The sequence below is a fragment of the Sceloporus occidentalis genome, unplaced genomic scaffold (genome assembly GCF_023333645.1).
Source record: "Sceloporus occidentalis isolate IW3139 unplaced genomic scaffold, rSceOcc1.0.p SCAF_7, whole genome shotgun sequence".
NCBI lineage: Eukaryota > Metazoa > Chordata > Lepidosauria > Squamata > Phrynosomatidae > Sceloporus > Sceloporus occidentalis.
In genome coordinates, this window is record NW_028316987.1 from 78,003,223 (window position 1) to 78,025,368 (window position 22,146).

At 39.4% G+C, this 22,146-nt stretch overlaps 1 protein-coding gene across 3 annotated transcripts in view; it reads left to right on the forward strand.

Moving 5' to 3' along the window:
* The first annotated feature begins 1,682 nt into the window (after positions 1-1,682).
* Positions 1,683-22,146, forward strand: part of LOC149310003 (junctional cadherin 5-associated protein-like) — an 85,018-nt gene continuing 64,554 nt past the window's right edge. For 2 of the 3 annotated variants that reach the window (XM_089533448.1, XM_089533450.1), the window contains exon 1: positions 1,683-1,816. The gene's annotated coding sequence lies outside the window, so the exon portion shown is untranslated. Of the gene's footprint in view, positions 1,817-13,502; positions 13,611-22,146 lie in introns of those variants that run through there. The other variant, XM_089533447.1, reaches the window with a different exon arrangement.

The following is a 22,146-nucleotide window of genomic DNA, read 5'->3' on the forward strand; positions in this document are numbered from 1 at the left end:
TGCGTTTCAGTTTTAAAATAACAGAAGGCCAGATTAAAAAAGAACAACAGAACTTGAGTTTAAAGTCTGATCTTGCTCACTAAAGCCAAACAAAATGGTTTCGTGCTGCTTCGGAGGCAGCAAAAAAAGCTTAGATGTGTGTCCTGCTTCAAATGTTGCACATTTCCTACAAAGTACTTGTGTGTTGGGAACAGGGTGAAATCTTTGGCTTTATTCCCACTACTTTTTAAACCAGTATGCAAACTGGTTCAAAGTGGTTTAAATGACCCTTGTTCGCACTTGAGCTGAATTCCTGAAGCGGTTTGGAGAGGGGGGGGCATGCGCTAGACCCACTTAATGCACTTCTTTTTGACACTCATTTTTTTCTCGTCTTTTGCAATAAATTGATTCAGTGTAAGTGTGAATGGGATGCAGACTGAAATCAATTTTTTAAATGAAGTGATCAGATGATTGTTTGCTGAAGAGGGTCCCTTTGGAATCGAATCATTGCTCAATGTGAACAAGAAGTGGGTTATTTTACAACAAGAAAATGTGATCAGGGCAAATGCAGTGTGAACCACACTCTGCTGTTGAATTGATCCATCGATTTGGATTGCAAACTGATTTATTTGTAAGTGGGAATGAAGCCTACATGAATGTTGGTTATATGGTTTCATAGATTTTATATTGGGAAGTTTATTACATTTGCAACATGCAGAACGTTTGAAACAATCAGGAATGTTTTGAAGAGAATTCTTCTGCAGACTAGTTATGTGGGGAAGGACTTGATGGAAATATGTCCCCTCACTCTACTCCTATTGTATGAAAGGTCAGTAAATTGTCATTACTTTCCTGTTATACTATAACAGAAATGAGATGGATAGTTCCTATTATATTGCATTGTTGTGTGCCTTCAAGTCATTGCTTATGGTGACCTTAAGATGAACCTGTCATGGACTTTTCTTGGCAAGACTTGTTCAGAGAGGATTTCCCCTTCTCTGAGGCTGAGAGAGTGTGACTTGTCCAGGGCCACCCAGTGGGCTTCCCTGGCCAAGTGGTGACTGGAATCCTGGTCTCCAGAGTCATAGCCCAATATTCAAACCATTACACTACACTGGTTCTTAAATTATATTTCAGGGGATGGCAAAACAAGATTAAAAATCTGGAAACAACCTATTTTTTCCCAGCTAGACATGAAATCCTCTAAAAAACTATTTAAAACATTGTTTTTCAGAATATAGCATGCCCTTTAACTTTCCTAGTTTGTCAGGGACAACCCCGAATAATCTCCTGTACCAGCTTCTCAACTGCTTTTAAAATGTCCCTATTTTTCTCCCTCCACACACTTTGCCTCTTTGTCCTCCCTTTACTCAAAATTGCTGCAGACAGAGTTCAAAGTGCAAAAGTAGTTTGCACTTAACTTATCAGGAAGGAGAAGAGAGGAAGGGGGAATCTTACTCTTCCCAATAGGCTCAGGCAAAAGCAAACTGCTGCCCTCTTTCCTAGTTTATGTGTTCTTCCTTACTCTGATGTTGCTTGGCCACATGCATCCCAATTTTCATCTGGGAAAAGATGGAGGATATGTTGATTGTATAAAACCGTAGTGTTAGTAGGTTGTTTTTATAATTTTATTACATTTATACTTTAGAAGAAAGTTTCCCATTGTGACTCTCTAACCCAGACTCCAACTTACAGTTCTCCAGATACTTTTGTGCCACAGTTCTTTTTGGACCTACCCTGCATGATCAATGGCAAGGAAAGATGGGACCTGCCGCTCAACAACATCTGAAGGGTTCTGAGTTATCCACCCCTGCTTTCACCTCAAAAGGATCATAAGGTGAAGTCCTTGGATTTTGTTAAATCTACTTTAGTCAACTTTCCTACAACCAATAGTGCAATTGTGACCTTTTTGAAACATAAGTTTGAGTAGTTTAGTTAGCCCTTATATTTTCACCACACCAATTAATTTTTTCTATATAAATTATATTTTTGTGCCATTAAGGAGGACATATATTTAGTAGTGACTTCCCTCTTGATATCCCAGCACTTTGTGTGTGTGTTGTGTGTCTTCATGTTGTTTCCGATTTATAGCAACCCGACGGACCTATCACAGATTTTCTTGGCAAGTTTCATCACAGGTGGTTTGTCATTGCCATCCTCTGAGGCTGAGAGACAGTGTCTTGCCCAAGTCACCCAGTGGGTTTTCATGACTGAGCAGGGATTTGAACCTTGCTCTCCAGAGTCATAGCCAAACACTCAAGCACCTATGCTATGCTGGCTCTCCAGCAATTGGTATTGAGTCATATTGCCTTTGATCCTGAAGGTAACCGTCATGGTGCCCATGGCTAGTATAGCAGAAGAATTTTACCCATGTTTTTCTCTAATCCTCTTTGTTAGCAAACATGTATAATTACTGTAGCAGATGAAATACAAGTAACACAATGGAAGCAACACATGCTCAACAGAATACTGGAAATTAAAGATGAAATGCAACTATAAAATAGGAAAATATAAGTGGTTGGGTTCCTTGTTTGTTTTAGTATTGCTGAGTCAAAAGCATATGTAAAGCAAACCTGCCTACCTACATGGAAAGTGGCAGGGTTTTTCCCAATTTCCCCTACAATGTTTTTGTGGTGGATTAAAAAAAACACAATACAATAAAATGTTGAAAATTATTTTATAAAGGTCTCACATAAAAGAAAAATATTTTTCTTCTGCGGAAGTGAGATATTTAATAGCGAACTTATCAAAATAGATACATGAGCCTTCAAGCCTTTAATTAAGCAAAACACACTGGGTGGTTTCTTATTCTGGAAGCAGGGGCCGGGAAGAAAAGAAAGCAGAATGTTTTTGTTTCCTATTCATTTCTTTTCATGGTCTCCACCACACCTCCCCAGTTTCTAGTTAAATATTGAAAAGGAAGCTACATTATATATAACTCATGGAAGGGGTGCACTATGGTACAAGCCAAGTTGGCTTGGAAGCAGGCTGGCTGAGTCAGTCCAAGACTGTGAGGAATGGAAAAAGATAAATCATCAAAGGGCTCATCAAGATGGGGAAAAGTCTTTGGAAGTATCAAGGGATAGCAGTTCTTTTTGTTTTGATTTTACCTGCATATATCTAGGGTTGCATTTGAATTCTGCCTTGAAATATTCCAGGGTTCCCTCAATTTTCTCTGCCATTGTGTTCTTCTTTCTCCCCACCTATTCATTGAGCATGTATCATATCTTGCTATTATGCACCTTCAAGTTGTTTGTGACTTATGGCCACCCTTAGGGAAACCTGACATGAGTTTTTCTTGGAGAGATTTATTCAAGGGTTTTTTGCCTTTGCTTTCCTCTGAAGCTGAGAGAGTGTGATGTGCTCAACCAAGGTCACCCAGTGGGCTTACATGGTTGAGCAGGGATTCAAGTCCTAATCCAACACATTACACCACATTGGCTCTCTTTCATATCTACAATCATACAATGTATCAGAAATTGATTGTCACCCATTTCCATTGGGCCTTCTCTATTATAATTCAAGAGTTATAATCAATGTGCTAAAGTGCTGTAGCAATATTAGATTAGTTAAACATTAGGATTTGGTTGTGGTGCAAACATTTCTCTTTACCATGATTCATTTCAGTTGAATCTGTGTCTGAGAAACATCACCTGTGTTTACTTAGTGCTGGAATAATGCAAACGGACAGCTAACCAGAGATAAATTTCATTTTGGAAAATACTGGGTTAATTTATAGTGACCTGGCAAGTAGGAATGAAATGTACTTGAAAATGCTGGGAGTTCCCAGGAAATATTTCAAGATGAAGAAATCATCATGTGGATCTCCAAAATAAAGTCGGTTTGTACAGAGATAAAACCTGGGACTTTCAGATACTTTATAAAAAAAAATCATCTGGAGGGCTGAACATTCCAGTAAATGTTCAGAAAGGTTGGAAATTATTCACAGATCTTGATGTGCTTGCACAACTATCCTGACACAAGCATCCTAAAGGATTGCACCACAATACACATGCACCTTGGGGGTCATTGAGACGTCTTATTTTTTAGCATGACTATGTAAATAATCTCACTCACGATTTCGGAGTTTGTTATTTACACTATGGAACTGCATCTATGTGCATCTCTGCAAGTTCGGGTGCTCACATATGTCAGCACTAGAATAAAGATGGAGTCAACGATGCTAATGTAATGCATAAATTTATCCCGGTTTATCCTGGATCTGTTTGCATCAGTTATTCATGCTGTCAACAATGCAAATTAAAAACAAACTCGGGGAAAAACTGATATTGATTATCCTGGGATAAGTCAGTTTTTTGGTACCCCTCCCCCCCTTAATCACATGCATTTGAAATGTATCTGAACAACAAAGATCCAACCCAGTTATTTTCACTGTCTGAATAACCCCTTGGTCTTCCAGTCATATAACAGGCACACAATAATTGATAGTATTGTCCACCAAGGTGGCCTGACAGGTCGGAGGAGTAACAATAGTTCTCATTACTCAAGTACCTGCAATAACCAATAGCAGCTGCTACGGATGGATCATAACACAAGCAGGAGGCTAGCGTCAGGATCTTTGTACTTATGTGTGTGTGTACACATGCAGACATATGTAAAAAACCATGATATAGAGGCTTCCAGAAAAGGTTGCCTATGATATAATAAACAGAACAACAGGATTGTGTAAAATGGCCTTAATTCTATGTATGGCAACCTCCCCACCTCCTGGAACCACCTTTGGTCAGTCAAAACACCATCAGGAAAAACTGGAGGGTGTTCACAGAAAGGACATTTCTGGGGGCAAGCTTGTGAAAAGTAATCACTCGTGCGGATGTACTGTTTTTCTGGGAGGAGAGCGCTTTCCGTTGGCATTACTAATGCTTCTGGAATTGGCATGTTGGAACTCACTGGACTGCAGTCACTTCATTGGAAATGATCTTATGAACTGGCCCTTACAAAGGCAACTTTAATGTTCAAACTTTATTTTTCTACAGTTTTGTGTTTTTGGTTCTTGGAAATATTAGCATTATTATTTCCAGCTGTAGTTACATTGAATTATCTGGAATCCTTTGGTTAAGAGAATCTGTTTTTCAGGAATGCTTCCTGAGTCATAAGAAGGGAAGAAATAAGCATTGTGTAGTCTTAAGCTTGCTCTTGTGTTATCAAGGCGATAGGGGAAAAGGCTATGGTTCCTTCCTTCTTGACCTTGAAAAGAGTAAAGTGTTGAATAATTTCAGGCAATTTGGAGAGCTATTAATTCAGAGTATCAGTTTTCACTGTCCAGGTTTAGCCTGAGAAGCAGGATGGACAAAAGGAAGTCCTTTAGATGATGTTAGATTTCAAATTCCCATCAGCCTTGCCTAGCATAGCCAATGGTGAGAGATGATGTGAATTGCGATGCAGCAACATCTGATGGGTTGCACTTTGATTACTCTATCTGAGAACCAGAAAAAGATCTCTAGAGAGCTGCCTTTGATCCTTTGCTGATCCTTTGCAGAGGATGTTATGGAAGGGAACAGCAGCATGTCAGCGCAAGCACTTCAAAGGTATAGACAGAAAGATATAGAAACGAGGCTTTGGAAACAAAGGAAAGGAGCATTTTGCATGGGACTGGTGGAAAGGGCAGTATAGATGAATATATGGTGGTTGTTTTGCTGAATTGTTTGTTTCAAGTATCACAAACGTTTGAAAGGATGATGTGTAGAGGATGGAGCAGGCTTGCTTTCTGCCACTCTGCAGATTACAATGCAAAGCAATGGATTCAAATTACAAGAAAAGCCTGAAAAACCCACAAAAAACTATGGATGCCAGCCATGAAAGCCTTCGACTTTACAAGAAAAGACATTGCCCCACAATATTAGGAAGGGACTACCTGATAGTAAGAGCTGTTTGATGGTAGAATAGACCGCCTCAGAAGGTGGTGGACACTTCTTATTTGTAGGTTTTTAATAGAGGTTGAATGGACATCTCTTAGGAATGTTCTAGCTGTGTATTGCTGCATGGCTCAGTGTGGGGTGGACTATGGCTCTTGTGGACCTTTCTAGTTCTGTGATTCAAAGTGCAATAGGAGGAGTTCCCTCTGGGGAGAGTAATGATGTGTTGAGGGCGCTCTTCCTTTCTCTCTTTCTTGTACATAATTACAATTTTAGCAGCTTCATGACCACAAGTCCTTTTTCCTGATCTACTAAATCTCATTATTACTCTATATACTCATGTATAAGTCTAGAAATTTTAGTCAAAAAATGACCCAAAAAACTGAGTCGACTTATCCACGGGTCACAAAAAAGGAACCACTCTCTTTCTCAGAATAGAGTGGCAAAAGGCAAGAGGTTACTCCATCAGGAGCACCTAAAAGAAGTACCAACCCTTCTACTCTATCCACCATGGTTCCACTTCTGACCTTTTTGAATGCCTGGGTAGGAAAAGCACAAATAGTTATGCCTACCAGAATTTTGTAAGTTCTTTGGCATCGTTTTCCTTAGCTTCATCCTTTATATCCTTTTTTTCATGCCTCTAAGATTTCATCCAAGAATGTTCAAATCAAGGAAGATGCTTAAGTGAAATCAGTGGAACTTATAGAAAAATCCATAACCATGTTTACTTAGAAGCTTAGCTGTTTTCTTGTTTTCTAGCCCAAGGATGCAGATAATTTTTAAACGTTTTTTAAAGTTTGTTGTTGTTGTTGCAGTTGTGCTATGATACAATGGTGCCTACCACACTCTCTGAGCCCCAGAAGAGAAAAGCAAACCCCCTCTGAACAAATCTTGCCAAGAACACACTATGACAGTTTCACCTTAGGGTTGCTGTTAAGTCAGAAATGACTTGAAGGCACACAACAATAACAACACAACAACAAAATGCTGATGAAATGATATAATGCCATTTTCTTTTTTAAAACTATGAGTAGAGCAGGGGCGGGGACTCAACCTGGTATTAGCTGACTAGCTTGATGACAGCTATATAGCTTCCAAACAAGCCAGAACTGAGGAGCCAGTTTTAAACTCTAGTTTCATATCCTAGTTTATTTAGAAGATATTATTCCATAGAATTCTATGACAGCATCCCTCCATCCCTAGTCTAATTCATGGATGTCAAGGTAATGCTGAATGTGGTGCAACACCCACCATCCATCCCATGTTCTCTCTACTTAGGTTATAAGGCAGGATTAATGTGCACAATTATCTGTCCCATTAAACTTAATGGAACTTGTGAAGTCGAAAGCTTTCATGGCCAGCATCCATAGTTTTTTGTGGTTTTTTCAGGCTATGTGGCCATGTTCTAGAAGAGTTTATTCCTGACGTTTCACCAGCATCTGTGGCTGGCATCTTCAGAGAATGCTGAAGATGCCAGCCACAGATGCTGGCGAAACGTCAGGAATAAACTCTTCTAGAACATGGCCACATAGCCCCCCAAAAACCACAAAAATTTAGTGGAACTTTTAAGTAGATAAGCTTAGTCTGGGACTGTTGAGTCTTCAAAAATAGACCCAGTCAGGTTGTGCCTATGCTCCCATTCAGTATTAATGAAAGCAAAGGATTTTAGCTCAGCAGAGAAAAAACTTTCTTGGAAAATTCAGGTGACATTTTTATTCTTTAAAGGCAATGCTGATTGGATGATAGTGTATGTGTTAGTTCAGTCTCTTGGTTTATGTTTAATTGGAAATGCTGATGTATCAGAAAATCTACTGGGACAAGGAAAAGAGGGAGGGAAGGAAGGAAGGAAGCAGAAGGAAGCATAAAAAACAAACTAGTTAACAGTGGGGAATAAAAGTCTTTGGGATAATGAGTAGCCTTGAGCAATTTATTCTGCTTCTCCGTGGCTTCATTCATTATCTGCAGTGCTGGAATATTGACATGGATATGTAGGTAAATTCATCAAAGTAGGATAAACTTCACATACTTTGTGTGGAGAGGTCTTGAAGGTAACGTGGATGAAATTGTAGCCTCTAGTGCTCAGTGAGAAGGACTATAAAAGAACAAAAGCTTCCAAATAACACTAAACAAAGTTTGTTTTGGTTGTGGGCAAAAATGTAAAAGGCATGGGTGGTAGCTGTTAAATATTTTGATGCTTAAGTGGTTAAGGGAAGGCTTTCTATAACAAGGAAATACTTCTTCACTCACTCACTCACCACAGCTGTGGCTTCCGGCCCATTCACCTATTGGCCTCATAATAACTATTTGTTTACCGTCTCCACAATCGTCTTTCTGTATGCCTGGGTCCATTATAGTCCTTCAGTGGTGCGGTCCAATGGAGAGCATCAAGTTGTGGGGAGCTGCACTCTGTCAGAACTACACACAGTAAACATATATGTTATTGTCTAGAATGCTATTCTCCCTCCTGTTTCTATTCAGCTTCTGTAGACAGCTTTCTAAGAAAGTGTCTATAATGGGTTGAGCTACACAATTTTAGAACATTTTTGGAAAAATATCTTGCCAGTTTTGCTTCACCTTGGATGGATTCACAACCCACTGTTTTTTCATCTGCTATATTGAAAACATATTTAAGTAATGAAAAGAAATAATTGCTAAAAATTTCCACATATATACGTATTTCAAGTATTCCATGAATGAAATGTGCATTTTGCACAACTAGACTGCTGTTTGAGCAGGTACTCCATAGGCCTCAACTGGTTAAAAACTATTGGTGTTGCGTCCAAGATGAACTTAACCAGAACCAAACTAGAAGAGAGTTTGGAGACCTGTGAGCAAGTTTTCTTACTTTTCAGTTAGTTTAAAAACATATCCGCTAGAGGAAGTGCTTCCACTGAGTTCGAAAACATGCAGCATGTATTTTGTGCATTTTGCTTGGCCCATAAAGATACCACTGTTTGTCTATTTTGGATGTTATTGTACTTTGCTATATGGCCAACATAGCTACCCCTGGATATAATAATAATAATAATAATAATAATAATAATAATAATAATAATAATAGGATTTATTTATATGCTGCCCAATCACTGGGAATCCGGGCGGCTTACAACAGAGGGGATAATAATATGTTTCCTCTGGTTTAAACAGGACCTTTCATTATAGAACCCCAACATTTCACATTAGCTTGCTTTCACACTCCGATTGTAATGAGCTGGTAATGCTGCTTTGTCCATGAAAAGAACATTCAACCAAGTTCCTCTTGCCACTAGGTGGTGGAACAGGGCAAACTGATGCTTTGGGTGGAAATGCCTAAGACTGTGATATATCATTAAACAGATTTGGGCCCTGCCCTTAATTGGAGTGTGCTGTTTGGAGTCACAAAAAAGCTGTATATATGAGGCTGGTGTTAGCTGAGGATTGGCTCTTCTCCACCATGTCATTTTCACCAGAGTAAGAGTATTAGTCTTGACATGCTGGCCCAGTTCCAGGGTAGGTAATTACAGTCCATTCAGCCTCCATAAATCCCCCTTGTGGTTTCAGCTGGATTTGCTATCCTTTGCTCTTGACCCTGGTGGTGGAGCATTCTTGCATCTGTACACTGCTTGTCAGTAAAGAGATGCCTTCATTTGTAGGGTGGGTGAAATTATGCCTCTCTGCAAGTGGTTTTCATATTACTTGGTTATTTATAGATCTGGGTTTTGCTGTAAATGGAACTAAACCCGGGTGCTTTTGCTTCAAAGGATGGATTAGAACTGATTTGAGTTTTCAGTGTGGTTGTATTTCCTCCCCACAGACTTCTGTATTAATTTCATGTGCTTCATTTTCAAAGAGGGACATTTTTTTTAAATGACTATTAATTATAGTGATTTTTAACAATTTCTACTGAGGTGTGTATGGAAGCACAATGCTCTCACTCTGGGAAATATGATAATATCAGAGGCATATATCATCATAAGCCTAGGATCTAATACTGATGTTCCAAACCAGTTTTTCCAGCATGATCTTATCTTTGCTTTTGATTATGTCTGTAATTATTTGTAGCACACATGCCTATGTTATGACATGTTAATAGCTTCCCTGTTCTTGCAAGCCAGATCCCGTGCCTACATTCTGGCAACAAAAATGTGGAATCTTAAAAAATGTGGGTGCATTTTAATTTTGTTGTTATTAAAATTTACACAACAGATGAACAAGTTACAGTAGTGTGATTTCTGGGCTTTCCTGGCCCTGTTCTCTTCTAATGCTTCAGTCCCACCTGTTCCTTGTTGACCAGTTGCAGTATGATTACCTGCAGGACATGTGATATAATTAAGCTTTCTAGGAAAATCAGGTTGGTTTTGCATTAGATGATTGTCTACTGGGGATTGCCTGCTGGTCTTTTGTCTTCTGGTACCTTGCTTGGCTGAGGTTCTTCTCTATTTACCTCTACTGAAAGTTAGAATTGTGACTCAGCAACCTACTTGGGAGTTCTAGTATTTACTTTACTTTATTTCTTGGAGCATCATTCTGAAAGGATTGATGGATGTGATTGGGGCACAAACTGATGTAAGTCTTATGCCTCTTTTCTTTTCTTTTGTTTTTCTTTCTAGGGTCTAGCTTTGGCTGACTATGGCCTTGATAACATGTCTGTTCTGGCCAAATAACATCATCTGAGTTATGAATAAATTTTTGCATTTTTCACTAAATTTTCTGGGTGTGGATGCAAACATTTTCTCGTTTTTCTATCCTGAAATATAGCCTGTGATGATGTAATGACAGATGGAAAATCGGCATTTTCCGGAAAAATACCTCATAATCCTTCTGTCCATCCATTTGTTTGACTGCATGCCTTACATGGAACAAGCAAGTAACTATCTATGCCATCTAGTTGGGATCCAATTTGTGTAGATTCTCCAGTTCAGAGAAATTGGACTAGTGAATTTTTGGCTGTTTATTACATAAATGCAGCAAATTAAGTAAGTTGTTGAGGGACATTTTTTAGCCTCAGTAAAGGAAAGTTTGCCATTGGCAGCGGCTGCAGTGTATAATGGGAGAGGTGTGTCCTAGGATCTGTTGGATTATGAGCTGAGTGACACATACATTATTTCACCTGTACAAATGTTGCTTCCCCAAGCAACCACTGAATTTGCTTGTACATTCAGGGTAGACTACCTTCCCATTGACCAAACATAACCATAAATAGTCACTTCAGTTTAATTAAATATTAAAAATGTAGTGGGAAAATAAGTGGCTAACACAACACATTATCATTCGGCAACATGTCCACCATGGGTGGAGACCTCTCTCTGTGTAATGTACCATTTCTTACTGAGATTTCTTAGGAGACACAACATTCAATAATTAAACAGAAAGACAAACTCTCTTCATAATAAATCACTTGTTATTGTCAAGAATAGGGGTGAAACTGTCAAAATCCCATCATCATCATTATCACTAAAATTATTGTGGTTATATAGTGGGCCATTAGTAGCCACTGGGGGTTCATAGATTTGGACCCCCTCCCCCATGGATACCAAAATCTGTGGATGCTCAAATCCCATTAAATACAGTGGCACAGTGAAATGGTATCCCTTTTATAAAATGGCAAAATCAAGATTTGCTTTTTGGAATTTATATGTATTTTAAAATATTTCCAAGCCAGTGGTGATTGAATCCATAGATAAGGAATCCACAGGTATAGAGGGCCTACTCTGTTATAATTATAGTGTTGTTGTTGTCTGCCTTCCAGTCATTTTTAACTTGTGGCAACCCTAAGGCTGCCCTGTCATGGGGTTTTCTTGCCAGAACTTGTTAGAGGCAGTTTGCCCTTGCTTTCATCTGAGAGAGTGTGACTGCTGAAAGTTACCCAGTAGATTTCCATGGCTAAATGGGGATTTGAACCCTGAACTCCCATGTCCTAGTCAAACACGTAAACCACTACACCACACTGGCTCTCACTAATTATATTATACTAATGGTAAACTAAAAATTAAACATTTTTGAAAATGAACAGATTCATCAATTGTGTTTTCTCCAATGTTCAATTTTTTTAAAATCCCAAATTCTTTCTCTTTGAATTTATGAAGAAATTTGTGAATTTTAGAAAGTATAGTCAAAACTGAATAAAATTCTTAACCACATGTACTGGTCAAATTAGTAAACACAGCTATTCCCACCATGGAGAAAATAAAATTGTACCTGCCTCCACATGTAGTTGTTAAAGGAACAAACTATATGCTACATTAAACAACTGCTTTGAGCCAAGCATCATGTCTTTTTTTCCTTTAAAAAAAGAGTCAGTACGCATGTATAGCCCCAATCCAGATTGGGACTAGTATGAATGGGGAAGGTTTAAACCTTACCCTTGACTGGTTTGGGGACCAGTGTGAATGGGAAAGATTTAGGCCTCATTGCTGTCTGGTGTAAAAGTTCCCCCATAAAGTATATATAGGGTGAGGACCCCTGCTGCCCCCCCCCCCAAACTGAGAATGGGAAAACATTCAGATCAAAAGCACATTTAAGCCTTCTGTACCTACATGCACAAGTCCCAATCTGGCTGCGGTCTTACACACTTACTCAAGAATAGAAAGTGCCGTTTAACTGAATGCTTTGTGTTTAATGTAGCATGTAGTTTGACCTAAAGATGAGTGCTCTGCCAGAAAAAAAAGAAGTTGCTATTTCAATTTGCAGTTGTACAGTATAGATTTGATTACATAGATATTCAGGGCCCAGCTTTTTAAGGATGAGCACTCAAGACCCTAGGCCTGTCTGGGTTTTTTTATTCACTTGCATTCAGTGTTTTAAAAATCCCAATTTCTTTCCATTAGATTCATGAATACATTTGCCATTTTTACAAAATTTGTATAAAAAAGGGAACCAAGTGAAATTCTCACTCATCTCTTGCCAAGAGCTACTTGTGTACCTATTGTATGTGAAAATGATAACTTGGACAATCTTTCTGACAGTAAAGTATTTCTTCTTCTAATCTGGTTTTGGCTTTCTTCCCATGCCCAGCCATTGGGTCTTTCTTTACACTAGGGCTATAAGAATACTGAGACCTCATCTGGGCATCAAATTCTACCTGGATCAAATGCCCAGCTACCCATCAGTAGACACCTACAATTTAGCTGTTATTAGTATGAAAATAAGAAAATTTTGAATTAGTGCTCTCGCTTATGCATTTCTGCACTGAGCTGAAAATTCAAGAAACTGTTTTGTGAACATGCTCCAAATGTAATACTTCAAATGGACAGATGTTGGAGATGCTCTTGTTACATGCACATCTTGGTCTTTATATACAGGTTGGCCCACATGGAGTATATCTGTTCAGCTTTCCTTGGGTCAGTCTCTAGCAAGAAATTCCACACATGCCTTTTGTTTGGGAAAGAACACACACACGTTATCTTATTCCTCTGGAATTTTACAGTTCTTTAGCATGTTAGTTTAGGCATAATTGGCTTGCAGGGTCTCATGAAATGTATCTCTTGACACACACAAAAAAGTTCTTCTTTCCAGCAAGCTCCAGGCTGATCTCTTCTCATGCAGTGAACGCAAAGCATTAGATTGCAAACGTACCTAATCCATCTCTCCTCCCCCCATGACTAGAAATCCTGCGGTTAAAATAACACAGCCTCTATTCAGAGTGCAAACTTAGAGCCGCTAGCTGAAGTGGGATTGAAAGAACTCTCAGCAGACGAATCTATCCTGGTGTGGGGTTTATCCTGCTTCTTCTGATCCATGAGAGGAAAGCAAGGTGTCTCCCTGTTTGATTTTGAGGTAAAGATTTTCTCTCTCTCTCTCTTTCTCTCTCTATCTATCTATCTAATGAGTGGAAGTGGCCATAAAAATGTTTGCTAATATTTTGAACAGCAGTTCTGGCACAGTGTTCAGGACTTTGAACTGTTCAACTGATGTTATGCCTATTTCTGTACACCTAACCTTAGTGAAACAATGACAGGATACTGAATGGACAGTGTCATAACAGCACATTTGTGACACGTGGAGATAAAGGATGTGTGTCTGTGTTTAGGAAACAGTGAAGCTCAGGACAGTGGTGAAACTGGATGTTGCCTTGGCTGAGATAGTTTAATGCTCCACCACAGTCTGATGTTTTTCTTTCAGGGGGAGCGGATATGGAGTGTAGCCACTCTCCAAGTCTGCCTACCGCTGGTGTAATCCCTCTGTGCCAGCAGCTGAAGCTATGCCTGACTTGATCACACTAGCTGTGTTTACAGTGTACAGCTTAATGCTGTTATAGTAACAAAACAGCCCTGTGTTCTGGAGTATTTCTTTAATGCAACGCTGCCGGATAATTAAGCACCTCTCTGTCTGCTGAGTTGCTTTCAAAGGCACAGTGAGGGTTCATTTCTGATGAAAAACCTCTTTTATATTGAAATGCAAATAACAAAGCTGTGTTACAAATACCGTTTAAAAAGAACTCTATACGTCTATTCAACTGTGCAAACAGTACCTGCTCCCTCTTTCTTTTTCCTGTGTTGTACAGATCCTGAGAGGGAAATCCTGAACCATTTCCCCCCCCTATGACTAGAAACCAGTGACAGTTTTAAACTACAGTATGTACAGAAGACAAAGTAATTGCTTGTCAACTTTTCAAGAAGGCTTTACCATAGCTGTCCTGTCCTCAGCGACCCTCTATAGGTGAATTAATCCAAATGGTGTCCACTGTATATGACATTTCATTGTTGTGGATTTTTTTTTTTAAAAAAAGGTCATTTGTGGGGGCTCTTGTCTCTTCCTCCTCAATAAATATAGATATTATTCCCCTCCTCTCCCGAAATCTCTCTTTGAAATACAGCATTTTTGTTGCAGACATTGCATAATCCCACCACTCAAATCACATTATTTAATGCTGAGAAAATACTGTACTTCTACCAGATGGAACTAACATTATTGGTGTAATTGCCACATACCACGTGGTTGTAAAGGAGAGTTCTTAGTGGTCAGTATTGTTGACTTAATTTATGGTATATTTTAAATGGATGTTTGGTACAATCCTACAAATAATCAATGCTGTTTGCTTAATGTTCATTTCTCAGCATTATGTGGCTTTTCTAGATGATAGTTCCAGTGTGCAGTCTAACGCAAGTCAAACATCCAACCAACTTTCCAAAAAGGAACCCTTACCATTTTGTTAGGAACGTATCTTTTTATAACTTTCTAGGTGCGCCTATATTCCTCCAAACTACAGCACTAGAATGGAAAATTCTAAGTACCTTGCTAAGCTATACATCCCAAGATTGAACCTGATGGAGCCAAGGTGAAGGTGATTAGGGTACTATGAAACCTCTCTACCTGCAGTGTAGATAAAGTCTTACGTTCATTATTTTGTTGCTAGAAAATTGTGAATGTTTCTACACATTCAACTAGTCTTGATAGTGTTTTGGACTGTTCTCCTGTATGTCATTGCATGTCATTTGGTTACTGCTTGTGAATAGTTCTGGTGAACAATATCTTGTACTTTAAGTCTGAACAGTGAACTCTGTATCACTTCAGTGCTGGAGACCCTGAGTAGCCCAGGTTTTTTTTAATGTCTTTGAATGACCAGCACAGTTACTCCATATTACTGAATTAGGTTTTCATATGCCCAATCCTCATTTCTATTTTATTTTACATTTAATTGGTAACATAATAACTAACTAGCACCTTTTAAAATCAAGAAGTGGTAAGTAGGATATCTTCACTTGCTTGCTTGCTGATACATCTAAGATCTAAAATAGAGTTTTCCTAAACTTGTTTTATCCTATGTAGTAACTGGAGTAGTCCTTACATTGCATGAAGACCAGTTCACATGTGTATAATTTGAATGAAGTTATTAGTTGTAATATTGGGTTCAAGTTAGTTGTATCTGATTCCCTTTTAAATAAATAGGACTTAGGTTGTGACTCTGGCTGCTGCCATACTGCAGAAATAATGCATTTTGACACCACTTTAATTGTCATGGCTTCATCCTATGGAATCCTGGGAAGGCTAAATATCTCACAGAACTACTAATCCCAGAATTCCATAACAACAAAAGCAATATCCAACTGCATTAATTCTGCAGTGTAGATGCGGCCCAGCTCAATGACAACTAAATTCAGCTGTCAAAACCAAAAGGGGAGAGAATAACAAAGTATCCAAACACTATGGATAACTAAGTACAATGTGCTGCAAACAGTAAGGATACTATTTGTATTATATTTGCACCAGCACCTTGTGATGAACATTAAAGATATCTACTAACCATATATAAGTATATAAATACAATTACTCATGCAAAATCCAATAATTTTGCCAAGTCCAATATATATTCCAGCTCTTCAAGCTCTGGACACCCCTTTAACTGCCCTGGCTCAATTCTATGGAAAATGTGTAGTTTTATGATATATTTAGCTTTTGACAGAGAGCTCTGATGCCCAACCAAACTACAAATCCCAGAATTCTGTAGTATTGAGCCACGGCATTTAAAGCTTCACAAAAGCAGTTTTGTCAGTGGCCACTGTTAATTATCACTGTCCATATCTGTGTTTCATTTTCCTCTGAAATGTTTACAACCATCCTCTGTATGTATATACATAACTATAACTCATATACACAACTGTAACTCAGGATAAAATGTTATGCATCTGATGAAGCATCTGCAGTCCATAAAAGCTGATAAAATAATACATTAGCTAGCTTTAAATTGTTTTTCATTCTGGTTTTAATAGTTTGAAGAGACCCATAGTTGAAAAAGATGCAGAGTGTACTGAAGCTCAGGACTGGGCAGCAATAATTGTGAAGCCAACAGATTGACATATCCTTAATGCAGAGAGCAATTATTCTTTGTGCTAAGAGAAATCATACTTTAGCATTTCCCATCTTTGTAGCCAGGAAGTCAAGTTTATTCTGAATACAGATGGCCAGTTTAAATTCATATCCTATATATGGTAAGGGCTGCAGGAAAGATGCAGCCCTGAAGCCAATGTGTTCAGAACAAAGAAATGTGGTTACGTTTCAGTATAGAAAGTCAAGCTGATGTCACTTTAACTCCACATAATAGTGCCAAGAATTTTCTAACTTCCATATCAAGAGTTAATTTAAAATTCACACACATACACCCACATAGCCAGAGTCTGCTCATGTGGAAAAATGAACTTTTGTGGAAAATATTTATGGGGAACTGCCAGAAAAGTATGTTGCCCCTTTTAAAAAGGATTGGGATTACATATCTAGGAAAAACATGGGTCTTGTGTGACTTTGCTTTCTAGTTCATTTGCAAAACTTTGTTTTTTAATTTTAAGTATCTTTAAAGCCTTAATAAGCATCTTTAGGAAAATGGTATTGTTGAGTTATGTTCCATGCATTCACTAATTTGGAACTGCAGAGCAGTTTTTTGTAAATGAGAGCTTCCTTAGAAAACAGACTCTTTTGGGTTTGGGCCAGAGGAGTAAGAGCTTGACTAGGCTAGAAGGGAAATCAGTGTGCCTGGCTTTGAGCTTAACTCATAGTGTTATTGAAGGATGTCAGGGAAAAGTAGTGTTCCAGCATTTCACATCAAAAGCTACTGGTCTATTTACCAGAGTACAGTAGCTCATGATAGTCATTCTGGTAAAGGAAAACAGATTCTCTACCTCCATTATTTATTGAAAAGATGCCTAAGGCCCCATTCCCACTGGGTTATAAAGCAAATCAAGAAACGGATTATAGGAACATCATTCCCATTTGAACTCACGTTCGATCCTTGTTTAAGGAAAATCGTTCCCATTTGAATTCGCATTCGATCCTACTTTGATCAATTTCTCTAGCGAAAACCCAGATCAGCGGTGGATAACCCGACTTATCCTGACACCACTTTTCCAGCAGTTCTTTTGCCAGGGACTGTGTCCGATCTGGGGTAAATTAATGGGAATGTTGGGTGTCCGATTTGGGTATTTTGGGATGGGAGGGCCAATGTTAAAGGGGCTGGTCTGGGGGTGTCACCCACTTTGTTCTCTTTCCTGGCATTCCCGGTGCCATTTTCCCATTTGTGTAGCCTTTCCTCTGTGGTGTGGGAAGTGATTGCGTGTGTAGCAGGCCCATAGCTAGGCTGGGGCAAAGGGGCCCCAAAGAGAGGGAGACAGAGAGACTTAGGCTGTATCTACACTGGAGAAATCACCTGGTTTGGCATTGCTTTCACTCTTTCCTGGTTCTAGGCTATGGAATTCTGGGAGTTGAGCCCACAACAAACTCCAACTCCCAGAATGCCATAGCCTTGAGCCAGGATGCTTAAAAGAAGTGCCACACTGGGTGATTTCTCCAGTGTAATCTCTCTCTCTCTCTCTCTCTGGCGCACGCACCACTGTGTGCTCCCCTGCCCCTCCTGGGAGTTGGAGGTTGGTGTGGGACTGGGCACGCACACACACACACGGGAAGACCTTTGGATCTGAACTGGATCCCCTTTTATTCTTCCTCCTTCTCCTCTTCTTACTCCCCTCTTGCTCCTCCTTCCTCCTCCTCTCCTCTTCTTCCTCTTCTTCTTTCTCCTCTTCTTCCTCCTCCTCTTTCACTCTGGGCCTGACAACATACTCCAACTCCCAGAATTCCATTGCCTAGAGCCAGAAAAAGTGAAAGAGGTGGCAAGAGTGTAGATGAAGCCTCTCTCTTTCTGGTGTGTGTGCACTCCCCTGCCCTGAGTCCTGAGAGTTGGAGTTTGTTGCTGGCTGGCTGGGCCCTTCTTATTTCTTTTCCTCCTGCTCCTCCTCTTCATCCTCCTCTTCTTCCTTCCCTCTTCTTCCTCCTCCTCCTCTTCTTCTTCTATTGTGGTGGTGGTGGTGTGCCTTCCACTCCTTTCGGACTTATACCGACCCTGCAAAGTTCCCTTGGCATAGTTTCTTCAGGAGGGGGGTTGCCTTTACCTTCCCCTGCAAGGCTGCGAGAGTGTGTCTTGCCCAAGGTCTCCCAGTGGGTTTGCATGGCCAGTCTGTCTCCTCAAATTCTCTAGCCACCAAGCCAGCCTCCTCTTCTTCTTCCCTTCTTCTTCTTCTTCTTCCTCCTCCTCTTCTTCTTTCCCTCTTCCAATCACAGTGACACCTAGCCGCCCAAGCACTCAGGCGCTTCAGTAATCCATTGACCGCTAACCCCCCCGCCCCCAGAAAAACAGGTTTGAAAGACGCAAGTGGGAACAGGGCACAAAAATAGCCCGTGTCAAAATGCATCAAAGCAACTGACATCGTTGTGACGTCTAATCACCTAAGCGCTTGATTGACAGCTTAAAAAAATTGTTCAAGACAGGCAATGGGAATGGGGAACAAAAAAGTCCACGTCAAAATACAACTGAGAAATATCAATGGGAACAAAAAGATGGGTCAAGAAAAAGTTTGCTCCCTTTTGTAATGGGAATGATGGACGTGATTCGAATACGACTTGGGCATTCGATCTGAGCCAGACTCGCAGCAAGATTCACCACTTTATAGCCCAGTGGGAATGGGGCCTAACTGACTTTTCAGATTCTAATTATTATTATTATTATTATTATTATTTATACCCCACTCTTCAGCCAAAAGGCTGTCAGAACAGCTTACAAATTATTAATTAGCCATTTCCCTGCCCTCAGGCTTACAATCTAAAGAGACAAGACACAAAAGGAGAAGGGAATGGCAGTGGGGAAGGGGGAAAGTCCAGCAGATCTTCTCTCCTTCGGAGGCCTGGACCATGGCAGAAGCACTTCAGAATTTATGTGTAATAAGATCACAAAGAACATTTTCCCAAACTTCTAATGAAAAGTGACACCGTTTATTTCATTATTGACCGTGATTTTATATCACCCAATAACCAAACTTCTTTGGATGTGGTACAATAAAGAACTTCATCAGCTTTAGACAAAGTCATATTGATGATGCTTTCTATGTAAAACATATCAGTGGGTGATGGCAAATGAAAAAGCAGCATTGAGAAATCAGCATATCAATCAGACATAGGTTGAAATAGTAAAGTATTGCAGGTTCTTTTAAAGGCATGTTTTGTTAAAGTCATGCATATTTCTCTAGGGAGGGAATTCCAAAGGTCCATCCACCAAGAAGGCCTTGTTTCTGCTATACACTAAAGCTGACTTTGCCTCTGTTATATGCCAATTATAGAAAGAACCATACAACTGTAGAAAGTACAGGCATTTATTTGCACATGTGCTTGCTTCTATTTGATAGTTCATTTAGGTCTACTTCTGTATTTCTCTATTTTTGCATTTCTCTTCTGGAGCTTAAGACCTACACTGGAACTCATTTTATTTATGTGGACCTAAGAAGGGATAGTTTTTCCATTTCGGAAAGCATAGCTTTCTCATATGTCTTATTGGAAACTGTTTGGAGTTTCTGTCTTCATATCGTTCATACTGATTGATGTCTGAACTTTTTATTGCAAATGCCCTTTCCAATATTTTCTTTCCTTCCCCCTCACCTTTGTTTCTGATTCAGTTCTTTAAAGTAGTTTTGTCCAGTGGACCTTCTCCATGCAGACAAGAGTCACACTGAAATTGGCACTGAGATCCAAGTCAACTAGAATCAGGGGGATACCCATCATTTTAAATCTAAATACATTGACAATCGGGGAATCACGGGCTGGGCATTTAGACACAATTTTCTACCATTTAATTTCTGATGTGGAAAGAATTCTTCATCCAAATTGACTATCCAGGCACATTATCCTTGTAGCGATGCTTGTAGCCACTGCCTAGTCATCCCTCATGTTCAACCAAGCATCCTGTGATTATGTCAGTGTTGATTATTCTAGCCTTTCGTCTCTCCATTTGCAGCATCTACTGGAAGATTTGTGAGTCCAGAAAAATCTTTCCATACAAAGATGGGTAAAGTGCTTCAGGCTGCATACAGTTGTAACTATATGTTGCTTTTGTGGACTTGTGCAAAAGAAGGCAGTGAGAGGAACTACTTGAAGATATACTCAGTATTCCTTTAATACTAATTTGCTTTTAAGTACCATAATAATAATAATAATAATAATAATAATAATAATAATAAATCAAATCATGCCTGGCACCAATTCTCAGCACCTTATGCACCAGGATAGCAAAAAGCAACTGCATGCAGTTAAAGCTGGAACATGAGCATTATGGTCCAGAATTTCCTCAGTAACCCTATGGTGCCATAAAACAAATCCCATGGCAAATGCCTCCTATATATCTTTGAGATAAGTGACACACTTCTAGTGTGGGCATTTTTTAACTTAGGAGGTACCTGGGCAACCTCTCTGTGTTACTGGCCTGCCTGCCCACTCACCTGCTCTAGGTATGTATTATTCTTTGGACCTGACCACATAAGGCATCTTTTGTCAGAGATTTGAGATACTGAAATTTCACTGATCTTTACCAGGCGAAAGCTACAAACCGGTGACCCTGAGCTTTTTAAGACTTAAGACTTCATTCCCAGCAAGGATTAATTGGACATTAGATTTTTGCAAAGATGAGACAGAATTCACAACTGTTCACATGGGCAAACTATAGATGTTGTGACAGATAGACTTGATATCAATATTGGAACATGGTATTTTATTCCATAGCCAAGAAAGCTGTGAAATTTGGGGGTCACTTTTTCAGTTCCTTATTTAATTGATCTTGGTGGGTCATCCAAGCTTACTAATTCACATATATACAAATATGGAAATTACTTCTGTATTTATACTCTACTTCATAATTTCTCCCCATTACTCTATTTTCCTTCCCAACTTTCAAAGTGACACATTCCTCCCAAGGTGTTCTTATCCATGCTTCCAGAAATGATTATCTTGACTGGTTTGCCCTGATGCCCTGCTTCCACTTATCAGCTTGGGGTTGAAATAATCTAGGGTCAGTTGACCTTTCTTAAACCAAATGGCCTCAATCAGTTCTCCGGCACCAAATGAAAAAACAACAACAAACCTGAACTTATTTCCACCAACTAAGAGTATCTGGAGATGAACTAGCCAAGGAACAGATTTAACTTTGAAGGATCAATTTATCTGCCGCAGCACTATTTTCTATGGACCCCTTTGGACTACCCAATTGTAGCATTGTAATTTCACTTTAACAGTCATTGCTGCATCCTGTGGAATCCTGGGGTTTGCAATTCAGGGAGGGTCATTCAGAAATCTCAGGCTTTAGTGTCTCACCAAATTACAAGTCTCAGGATTCCATAGGATGCAGCTATGGCAGTTAGAGTGGAATCATAACGTATTGTAGTGTGAAAAGGCCCCTAAACTCACCCAAATACACTGCAATTTGTGTAATTCAGCACTTAAACATACTCTAATTTAGCCACCCATATATATGTTGCCTTTCCTTCTCCCCAAGAAAACCTAGATAAGA